We start from the raw sequence: 10,368 nt of genomic DNA, 5'->3' as shown, positions 1-10,368 counted from the left end.
TGAGGTGGGAGTCCCACAGGAAGTGCGCTGCCCTTGGTTGGAGGGGGACAGCCAGATCCCTGCTCTGATTTCAACTCAATGCACTTCAACACATCAGTGCAGAGACACTACCCTGCGTGAGGCAGTCCACAGGTGGAAATAAAGGTGAAGTAAAGTCAGTCTGTGTCTTCAAAAGCCTTGCAATTCAAGGACAGGGACAAGAGAGGCAAAGGGGGAGATTAGACAAAGATACCTAGTACCACAAGATATCACATGCGTTGTGAAAAGCATCACAGAAGCCTTGGCAAAGTGCTCCGACCTAACTAACGGGGGCTCTGCCTGACCTTCCACTCTGTTTCTCAATATTAGACTGTAAAATTCTCAAGGATGAGGACCAGGACTTCTTCGTCTTTGCATGCCCTGGATCTAGCTCAGTGTCTGGCACTTGATAGACATTCGTTGAAGGAAGCAAGGTGGAAGGGAGAAAGGGAGGGAGGGAGGGAGGAACAATTCTCCCATCATTTGCTGAGGAAGTCTGGCTTTAAATTCACACAGCACTGCCTAACTTTGGTTCTTACTGTCCCTCTCTGCTCCCACCCATACTGTGCTTACCTCAATCCTCCCTCCCTTATTGTTAGTGTGGGCTGACAATACCAGCCCACACTATCTTCCTGGACCTCAATTCCTTCAGGGATCACAGTCTGTGCTGCATAATTTAAGTACTCCGTATTCCTTGCAGCTGCTTCCTGTGTGCTAGTCATGTAAACTCTTTGAAGGCAGAGTCCCCTTCTTAAATGACTGCATCCCCCATAATACCTAGAATATATTGACTGTTGATTGGTTGGGAAATAAGGCCCATTACAGGAGGGAGGGGCAGAAACTCACATCCTGGGGTGGCAGGCACAGGCTAGTGCTGTGCATACATGCACAAAGAGCCTGGATAATGGGGCCTAGTGGAGAGAAAACTGGGGGACCAAACAGTTTTGCTCTCTGAAAGCCTCTGACACAGAGGCCCCAAATCCATGACTGTCCTTCTCTGAGGACAGAAGAAGAGAAGGTGTGTCTGTCCTGCAGCATGTGGGGTGGATGGAAGGATTTGATGGATGTGAAATTAAGCACTGGAGTGGGTTGCCTAGAGAGGTCATGAACCCCTCTCTCTGAATGTCCCTAAAGACAAAGGGATCACCAGGAAACTGAGGCTGCAGAATGCACTGACTGGCCTCCTGAGGAATACCAGTTGGACAGTCCATCCTTGCTGTCTTTATCAGAGTTACAGGTAAGAAAGAGTCCTTTGGGGGTAAAGCGTCTTAGAGGAAATGTTGCTTTGCCCTTTTGCTTTATGATCTCCGGATGTAATGAACATGGTCTAGGAGGATTAGCTGACTGCAGGCAGACCAATGTTCCTGTATAGAGAAATAAGGTGGACTCTCATTACTATCCAGCTCATTTCCCCAAGAATTATGTGTTCCATGGTCAGAATACAACCCCCAAGCATTTTCAAATACATCCAGTAAAAGGCTGATACAACTCCTCCTGCATTTGACTGTGTACTCCTTCCTGCATTGATGTAATGTTTTCTGCAAAGGGGCTGTCTCCCTAACTAGATTGTCTGGGGCAGATATCAAGACCAATTACGTCTCTAGGATCATCTGATACTAAGTGCTCAAAAAATACACAAATGAATAATAACTAACATTATACAATAATCTTCAAGTACTCTCCCCACACATTTCCTAATTTAGTCCTCACAACAACCCTGTGAGGTATGTACTATGATAAACTCCCGTTTGCCAGGTAAGGAAACATATTCTGAAAGATTAAGTGGCACACCTGATATCATACAGCCAGTAAGAAGTTCCTTCCTTTGCTTAAATGAACTATGGAGCCTGAAAAAAGTGTCAGCCCGGTCTCTCCCGTCACACATCTTATCGCATGGATTAGTGTGCATTATAATATTTCATGGACAGGCACACTAAGTCCAAGCTTAGTATATGATGAATAAATGAATGGATGCGTTATACAGCGATGCACCGTAGGGAGTCAGTGGAAAAGAGACAGCTTAAGAGAAGGAAGAATCTTTAATTCAAACTATTTATAAGGAGGGAACTCCCTGGGGGTCCAGTGGTTAAGACTTGGTGCTTTCACTGTTGTGGGCACGGTTGGATTCCTCCTCAGGGAACTAAAATTGCACAAGCCCCGCGGCGAGGCCAAAACAAAACTAGTTATAGGGAGTCTACTGAGTGTCAGGCATTGAAGACCCAGACACGACTGCCCTGTCCTCATGTGCCTTATAGTCCATTGCAAAAGACAGTCGTTAAGAAACTATTACAATAAATTAGTCACTTTTTTTTTTTTTTTTTTTTTTGCGGTATGCGGGCCTCTCACTGTTGTGGCCTCTCCCATTGCGGAGCACAGGCTCCGGACGTGCAAGTTCAGCGGCCATGGCTCACGAGCCTAGCCGCTCCGCGGCATGTGGGATCTTCCCGGACCGGGGCACGAACCCATGTTCCCTGAATCGGCAGGCGGACTCTCAACCACTGCGCCACCAGGGAAGCCCTAGTCACACTTTTATTAAATGCTACAAAATGTAGCAGGGAGCTTTGCTCTGGTCCGAAGTAAGAGTGCTCACTATGGTAAGGCTGGCCTCTTTTGGGCAAGGGGATACACTTACATAGGCAGAAGCAGAAGCCGAGGCAAATGAAAAGGGCTAAAGGAGGAGGGAAATTGCTTCTCACAAACAGAACTTGACCTAAGGGACCCCTACTTCCAGTCCCGCTGACTGGCTGCCTAGCTGCTCACGAAAACCAGGAAAGAAAAAGCTAAGGCTAGAGAGAAGTTAGAGGTCCATTTACGTAAGCGGGGCGGGCCAGCAAGGAGAAGCAGGAGAAGCGTGAGCCGGCGTCGAGAGAGTTAAGCTGACCGGCCCGGGACGCAAAAGGTTAAGGCGGGCGGTCCGGATCAGGTCCGGTAGGCCCGCCCACCGGAGGGCGGGGGTGCGGCCTCGCGGAAGAAGCCCTTGGATTGGCCGCGGGGAAGGCGTTACGCTAGGAAGGTACCAACAGTCGCGAGCCGCGGAGGAGGGGGGGTGGGTGTGGGACCGCGGGGTGAGGTGGCCAGGGAATGGCCGGGCTGGGGGTGGGCGGGAGCCACAGTAGCGGCGGCTGGGGGCGGTGAGCGCGGCGCGGGGCTGCCCCTTCCCGGAGGCGGCGGGGGCGGCCGGGGCCTCGCCGCACCGCACCGCGCGGGCGGCCATGGAGCGAGCCTAGGGTGCCGCAGGTGAGCGGCTTGGGGGCGGGAGGGCGGGCGGGAAAGTGCAGGCCCACCCGCGGGCGGGGCGCGGTGCGTGGCGCGCGCCGGGCTGGGGCCGTTTGGGGGCGGGGCGCCTCCCTGAGGGGCCGGGCACCAGTACCCAGAGCGGTCCACGAGTGGCAACTGCCTCAGAGACCGGCCCGGGCCGCGCGCCCCGCCTCGCCGGCCCCGAGAGGGCTCCTACCGGCCGTCGTGGCTGGAGGGACGCGGCCGAGGCCGTCGCCTCCTCAGCCCGCCTCAGGCGCGGGCCTTACCTGGGGGCGCCTTGAGCCGCCCGGGATCCGTCCAGTGACCCACCCTCGCGTTCGGACGCGGTCCCCAGAGGCGACTGGCCCTGGTGCCGCCCTCGTGTCCCGCCGAGTGCCCGTTGCGGCGGCCCGGGGGTGGGGGGTATCGCGCGCCCGCGGGCCCACTTCGTGGCCGAGAAGCGCGAGTGACTTCCAGGCCCGAGGCAGGGTAACCGTGCCTAGGTGTCCGCGGTCTCCTCGGGGTCGTGCACCCCGCGCTCGCAGTCGGGCACAACTTAAGGAAATGATACGGTTGTCCCAAGTGGGTTACGCTTGAGATTTTATTTCCGGGTGCTGTGGTCCCGCAATTAAAAGCGAACCGAAACGTTGCCATTAATGATGAGCGTGAGCAGTTGTCAAGTTGCGTCCTTGATTGTGGGATCTAATAAGAGTTTCATTCTAATCAGGCTTCTGTAACCTGCAAGTCTCCTGGCAGGAAGAGAAGGGGTAGAAGGATGTTGGAGTGAAAGTGGAGGGGACAAGACGTGATTGGTTGTTAGGGAATTATTAGTCCTTTAAATGGCCATATCGTCAGTTGGAAGGGTGAGGAGTTCATAATTTGGGAAAATGAGGGATGCTGGGTACAGTGACTTCAGCTTAGGACCAAGTATCAGTATCATCCCCACCCAGCTAGTTTCCCTTCAGAGGTTTGATTTCTCACCTTGAAAAGAAGGAACAGGAATGTGGGTCGTTTAGCTTTTAAATTGCAGGACTCTGTAAAACGATAACTATGATTACTGTTTACTAACTATTCCTATCCTCCTTGTGTTGTAAACTAATGCATAAATTTCATTGGGGTTGATTATTTTATTTTTTGTTATGTATTTATCTGGCTGTGCCGGAGGTTAGTTGTGGCAGGCAGGATCTTCCTTGCTGCGTGTGAGATCTTTGTTGCATCATGCGAGATCTTTTTAGTTGATCTAGTTCTCTGACCAGGGATCAAACCCGGGTCCCCTGTGTTGGGAGCACATTCTTAATCACTAGACCACCAGGGAAGTCCCATGGGGTTGATTATTTTAAATTGGGTTAGAGACCTCAGTGTGCTCTATGTATTGCAGTCCTGGAATTTATGCAGGACCTCTGAGCTAAGCCTTACAGCTCTTCCACATATATTGTTATTTATCATCAAGACATGTCCTTGAGAAACTGAGATACAGATGTTAAAGATGCTAAGTTATTTGCCTAGACTTAGAGCCAGTCTAAGGTAGATTTAAAATTGTTTTGTGTTAATTTAATAACTTTTGAAGTTTGTGGAGATGTTGGACTTTGGCCCCTAGAACTGTTCAGTGGAATCAATCAACAGGAGGGCCTTCCATCTTTGAAAGTGCTTGTCAAAAGAGAATTAAGAGGCACAAGAAAGCAATTCAGAGTCAGCCTCACTTACATTAAAGTGCAAAGATAGAAATGAGTGGTGGTAAAAGATAATCAGGAAATCTTGGAGCTCATATCTTTTCTTCAGTGTGACTGGTAAAAATGTGAGATTGATTTGTTCTGTTTGTTTCTCTGGAGCTAGTAGGAAAATAGCCATGATTAAGTTAAAGAATGAAAATTGGAAAACACAGGCCCTGGGTTCTTTGAATAGGGAACAAACAGATCCCTGTTTCTATCATATAATCCTTTATGTCATAGAATTTCTTTATGTTGAGTTGGTAATTCCTTGACTTTTAGTCCATTCTGTTGACTTCCATTTGTAGACTCCAGTTCTTTCACACAGTGTTAAAGCCTCTGCTTTTTGTTTTTTCTGAATTTTGAATTTCTAAATGAAATTTTCTGTTTCCTCTACTTGCAGGGCAGACTTCAGCTTCCTACACTTTGTATGACCGTCATTTTAATGGTATAAACCCTGAAGCCAGATACTTCAGCTCTTGAATTGACAACTTTTTAAAATAGCAACCACAGTGGTTGTCTCTCGGTGACTGCTACAATCTCATAATAGAAAACAGGAGGCTGCTCTTTGTATTCTGTGGCAGTAGTTGGAAACAGTAAAAAGGAGACTGTCTTCTGAAGGTGATGTCAGGCCACTCTGGGACTAAGGGCCAGGTAGTTTTGGGGTGAGAAGCACAGTTACAATGAGGCACTACAGTTTGGTGTAGTAGCGATGATGATTGATGACCTTTTCTTTTTGCACCTAACATTGCATAGTGCATAGTAGGTGTGCAGTAAATGTTTGGTGGTTGAATGAATGAATGGAAAACAGTATGCGGGAGAAGGAAATATTCTAGTGCAGATGATAAATTGTTTAGCTCCTCTTTACAAGAAAAAAAAGCCAAGAAAGTGTGTTTCTGATTCCTGTTGAAAATAGTTCTGTTGAGATGGGTATCTGTAAAGGGTGTTACTTGCTGGAGCTGCCTTGAGATCTAATTGTGTGATTGGGTGGTGTTCTAGCCACCTGCAGCCTGGGTGCAGCTTCACAGACCTGCTCCTGCAGCTTTCTCTGGCTAGGCTCACCGAGCAGTTGGATTGGTAGACAATATTTTTGCACTAATAGCAGAACTAGAGCTCTTGGTATTGGCCATGCCAGTATCATTGACCCTGACTGTCCATCTTTTGGTCCTTCATATTGGGGGTGGGAGAGGGGAGTTATCCCTCCCCGAAGTGCTCCTCATTCCACACCTGTAAATCTCTTCCTCTTTTCCTTCCTTGAGCTGCCTCTGTAACACTCAGGGAGTAATGAATTCATTGGCACTGGCCTGGGGTACAGAACAGAAGACCTTACTTTGCAACTGAAACTAGCTTTTGACCAACTTATGTCAACATGAGTGCTAGAGCCATTTAGGAGAGAATGTGATGCAAAGCTCTCAGTTGTAACTTTTGTCATTCATATCCAAAATCAGAAGAGGGAAGGCCTAGCTCTGGACCTGGTGAGTTGGGGGGTTGCATCTGTCTTCCTAGTATGAGATAAGAAATGAAGGCTGATGCAGAAAGATATTGAGCTTTGGTGTGTGTTTAGCAGACTACTTTCTGGCAAGGTAACTACCCAATGGAGGGGAAGGTGTTAATTTGGGTACATTTTAAAATGAGGTCAAGGAATATGAAATTATGAATGTGAAACACAACCAAGTACAGGATGAGGCATTGAAGTTGATCATTCCATGCTCTTAAATGCTAACTTTCTGCTTTATCTATATAGTGGTGTGGGAATAAGATATTGGGTGCAAAAATTCTTATTTTAGCTATATTTTTGTGAAGAATTTTTTACAATGTATTATATGGTTTATTTGCTTTTTAAGAAATATAGTGTAACCTTTATAGACTTGAGGTTATGGTTACAGACACTAATCCTGTAGGGCTTTGAGGTGATTGAAATATGTAAGTTGTTTGTCCCCTTTACTTTTTGAATTCTTGAATTTGCTTTCAGTAGTCAATCTGTCTCTTTCAGAGGTGAAAAAGCTGTACTTTTGCTGTTGTTAGCACGCCTGCTGCCCTTTTAAAAATTTTTGCAGCTTCTAATCTTCTGTGGAGTAGCAACCCAGATAACACTGCTTCCTGAAACTGAATGCAAAACAGCTAAATAGGCTTAGTGAGGGTCTGCCTGCCTCTTCTGTATTAATGGATGAACTTTGTGACCATTATTTTGGCGGCCCAGAGACCTTTTGTTCATTTCTTGTTTCTTATCCTTGGTTTAGATAGTGAATTTGCACTCTGTATAGGTGCATTTATGTCCCTGTAGTTCTTTCTGTAGAAAAAAGAAAATGATATGGAAATACCAGTGTTGGTTCTCATTTCAGAAAGCATTGCCAATAATACTTGAAAATTTGATTCCAGCTCTGTCTTGTATCATTCTTGGGCAATGTTGGACCGTCTCCAATCTTCCTCTTAGCATTTCCAGATCATCTTTACTCCCAGTCCAAACCAACACCACACAACAGCTTGGCAATAGCAGTTGCCTTGAAAGATGGAAGCAAGGTGTACAGAAGGCAGCAATTTAAAATTGAGTATATAAAGTTGGTATACATATTTGACATTTCAACATTCTTACTGTGCTGTGTATCTGAATTCATCACATGACTTAGTTTCCCTATGCCTGTTAAAAAAAAAAAAGAGGCCATCTTTAAACCAAAGAGCTGAAGAAATTCTTACAACCATAAAGGTCTCTCTCCCTTGCTCTTCACTCCTTTTATTCAATAAGCATTTATCCAGTACCTCTCATGTGCCCTGCACTGTGCTAGGTTACTTGGAACTACAGAGAGTAAAATATATCCCCTGTCCTTGAGGAACTTACAATAGGGTAGAGGAGACAGGCATGCCAAAAAATATATGTGTGTATGTATGTATGTGTGTGTGTGCATTTATATTCATATATAACAAGGGATCGTGCCTGGAGCCACTCAGCCATAACTCAGCACAGACCTGCTTGGGGTTCCTATTCTAAAGTGATCTGTGGCCTGTCAGTTTGACATACCCTAGAACATAAAGTTAAAAGTGTGAGGTGTCAGGGCTTCCCTGGTGGTGCAGTGATTGAGACTCCGCCTGCTGATGCAGGGGACACAGGTTTGTGCCCCAGTCCGGGAAGATTCCACATGCCGCGGAGCGGCTAGGCCCGTGAGCCATGGCCGCTGGGCCTGCGCGTCTGGAGCCTGCGCTCCGCAACGGGAGAGGCCACAGCAGTGAGAGGCCCGCGTACCGGGGGGAAAAAAAAAAAAAGTGTGAGGTGTCACTGTTGAATAAAGCTTACATACCTTTTCAAGAACTGTAGTGGGGCTTCTCTGGTGGCGCAGTGGTTGAGAGTCTGCCTGCCGATGCAGGGGACATGGGTTTGTGCCCCGGTCCGGGAGGATCCGACATGCCGCGGAGAGGCTGGGCCCGTGAGCCATGGCCTCTGAGCCTATACGTGTAGAGCCTGTGCTCCGCAACGGGAGAGGCCACAACAGTGAGAGGCCGGCGTACCGGAAAAAAAAAAAAAAAAAAAAATATATATATATATATATATATATATATATATATATATATACTGTAGTGAACTGAACAATAAAGATGGAAAACATGAAAATCTGAAGTAAATGTTATATGATTTGAAATTCCATATTTCTATGCTATATAGTAATTATATCCTACATAGCCTTAAATGGTTGTTAGGTACCGATAATTGAGCAGTGAAATACCTGGAACTTAGGAAAGTTCATTATACCTGGCCCATTTGAAACACTGCAAATTCTTAGGCATTTCTACAGAGTTTCTAGATCAGTGAACATTGCATGTGTTGGCTTTTTAGAACAAATCTCACTCGCAGTATGAGCTGAAGGTTTTTTCTTTTCATTTTTCAAGGAAGAGCATTGGAGGGTTGCCCTAAATCAAGGTTTAAATGGGACAGGTTGCAGGAGTTGAGTTTTTTTCAAAGAGGGAACAAACACTCCATAGCCTGTTTCAGTTTTACTCTCACACCAGGAAGAAAGGCTACTTTATGCTTCATTAATGTCTGGTGATCATTTTCGTTCCTTCACAGGGAACTGTTAGAGGATTTCACACCAAAAAAAGTTTACATATGCGAATAATTATTTAAGTGGAAGAGAAAATTGTGAGGAATATATAGCACTTGAACCAATTCAGACTATATGGAGATTTGCTTTTCTGTACCTGTAACTTAGGTTACTTCAGAGCTTATCTTAAAAGCTTTAGGACCTGCAAAGCTGTCATCTTTAAAACACCTGCAAAGCTGTCATCTTTAAAACACAGATTTGATTTTCCAAACTGAAGAATATTGTGAAGGGCATTCTATTCGGCTGCTTTTGTGAAATAGAAAAAGTTCATGCTTCCCATCTGTTTCACTTACATCGAATGTGGTAGAATTGAACTTTGTAGAGAAGAGAAACAGGTTGGTCAAATTAGTGACATAACCTCCCAGTCTTCTGCTTCACTTGGTACCCACTCTGAAGAAAACTACTTGCTTACAGCCTTAGCTACTCCTCAAATTTAGGAAAGGATTTAGTTCAGGAATATAAGATTACTAGAACTCTTGGTAATACAACATAGGTATCCAGCCCCTGACTGTGTAACCCAGAAGACAACCAATGAGGGTTATTTCCTTTTTTTTTTCTTTTTTTTAATTATTATTTTTTCTTAAAATTGTTTAAACCTCTTTATTGGAGTATAATTGCTTTACAATGGTGTGTTAGTTTCTGCTTTACAACAAAGTGAATCAGTTATACATATGTTCCCATGTCTCTTCCCTCTTGCGTCTCCCACCCTCCCTATCCCACCCCTCTACGTGGTCACAAAGCACCTAGCTGATCTCCCTGTGCCATGCGGCTGCTTCCCACTAGCTATCTATTTTACGTTTGGTAGTGTATATATGTCCATGCCACTCTCTCACTTCGTCTCAGCTTACCCTTCCCCCTCTCCATATCCTCAAGGCCATGCTCTAGTAGGTCTGTGTTTTATTCCCATTCTACCCCTAGGCTCTTCATGACTTTTTTTTTTCTTAGATTCCATATATATGTGTTAGCATACGGTATTTGTTTTTCTGCTTTTGACTTACTTCACTCTGTATGACAGACTCCAAGTCCATCCACCTCACTACAAATAACTCAATTTCGTTTCTTTTTATGTCTGAGTAATATTCCATTGTATATATGTGCCACATCTTCTTTATCCATTCATCTGTTGATGGACACTTAGGTTGCTTCCATGTCCTGACTACTGTAAATAGAGCTGCAATGAACATTTTGGTACTTGACTCTTTTTGCATTATGGTTTCCTCAGGGTATATGCCCAGTAGTGGGATTGCAGGGTCGTATGGTAGTTCTATTTTTAGTTTTTTAAGGAACCTCCATACTGTTCTCCATAGTGGCTGTAT

General features: G+C 45.7%; 1 protein-coding gene across 3 annotated transcripts in view; it reads left to right on the top strand.

The window, feature by feature from the left end:
- The first annotated feature begins 2,977 nt into the window (after positions 1-2,977).
- FAM20B (FAM20B glycosaminoglycan xylosylkinase) overlaps positions 2,978-10,368 on the top strand; it is a 47,440-nt gene continuing 40,049 nt past the window's right edge. Inside the window, exon 1 of one of the 3 annotated variants that reach the window (XM_067030965.1) lies at positions 2,978-3,031. The gene's annotated coding sequence lies outside the window, so the exon portion shown is untranslated. Of the gene's footprint in view, positions 3,032-3,062; positions 3,256-5,559; positions 5,583-10,368 lie in introns of those variants that run through there. The other 2 variants (XM_059056483.2, XM_067030970.1) reach the window with 2 other exon arrangements.

This window comes from Kogia breviceps, chromosome 1 (assembly GCF_026419965.1).
Source record: "Kogia breviceps isolate mKogBre1 chromosome 1, mKogBre1 haplotype 1, whole genome shotgun sequence".
In the NCBI taxonomy this organism is placed as follows: Eukaryota; Metazoa; Chordata; class Mammalia; order Artiodactyla; family Physeteridae; genus Kogia; species Kogia breviceps.
Note: the sequence above shows the minus strand (reverse complement) of the source record. Positions and strands in the feature narration are given on the sequence as shown.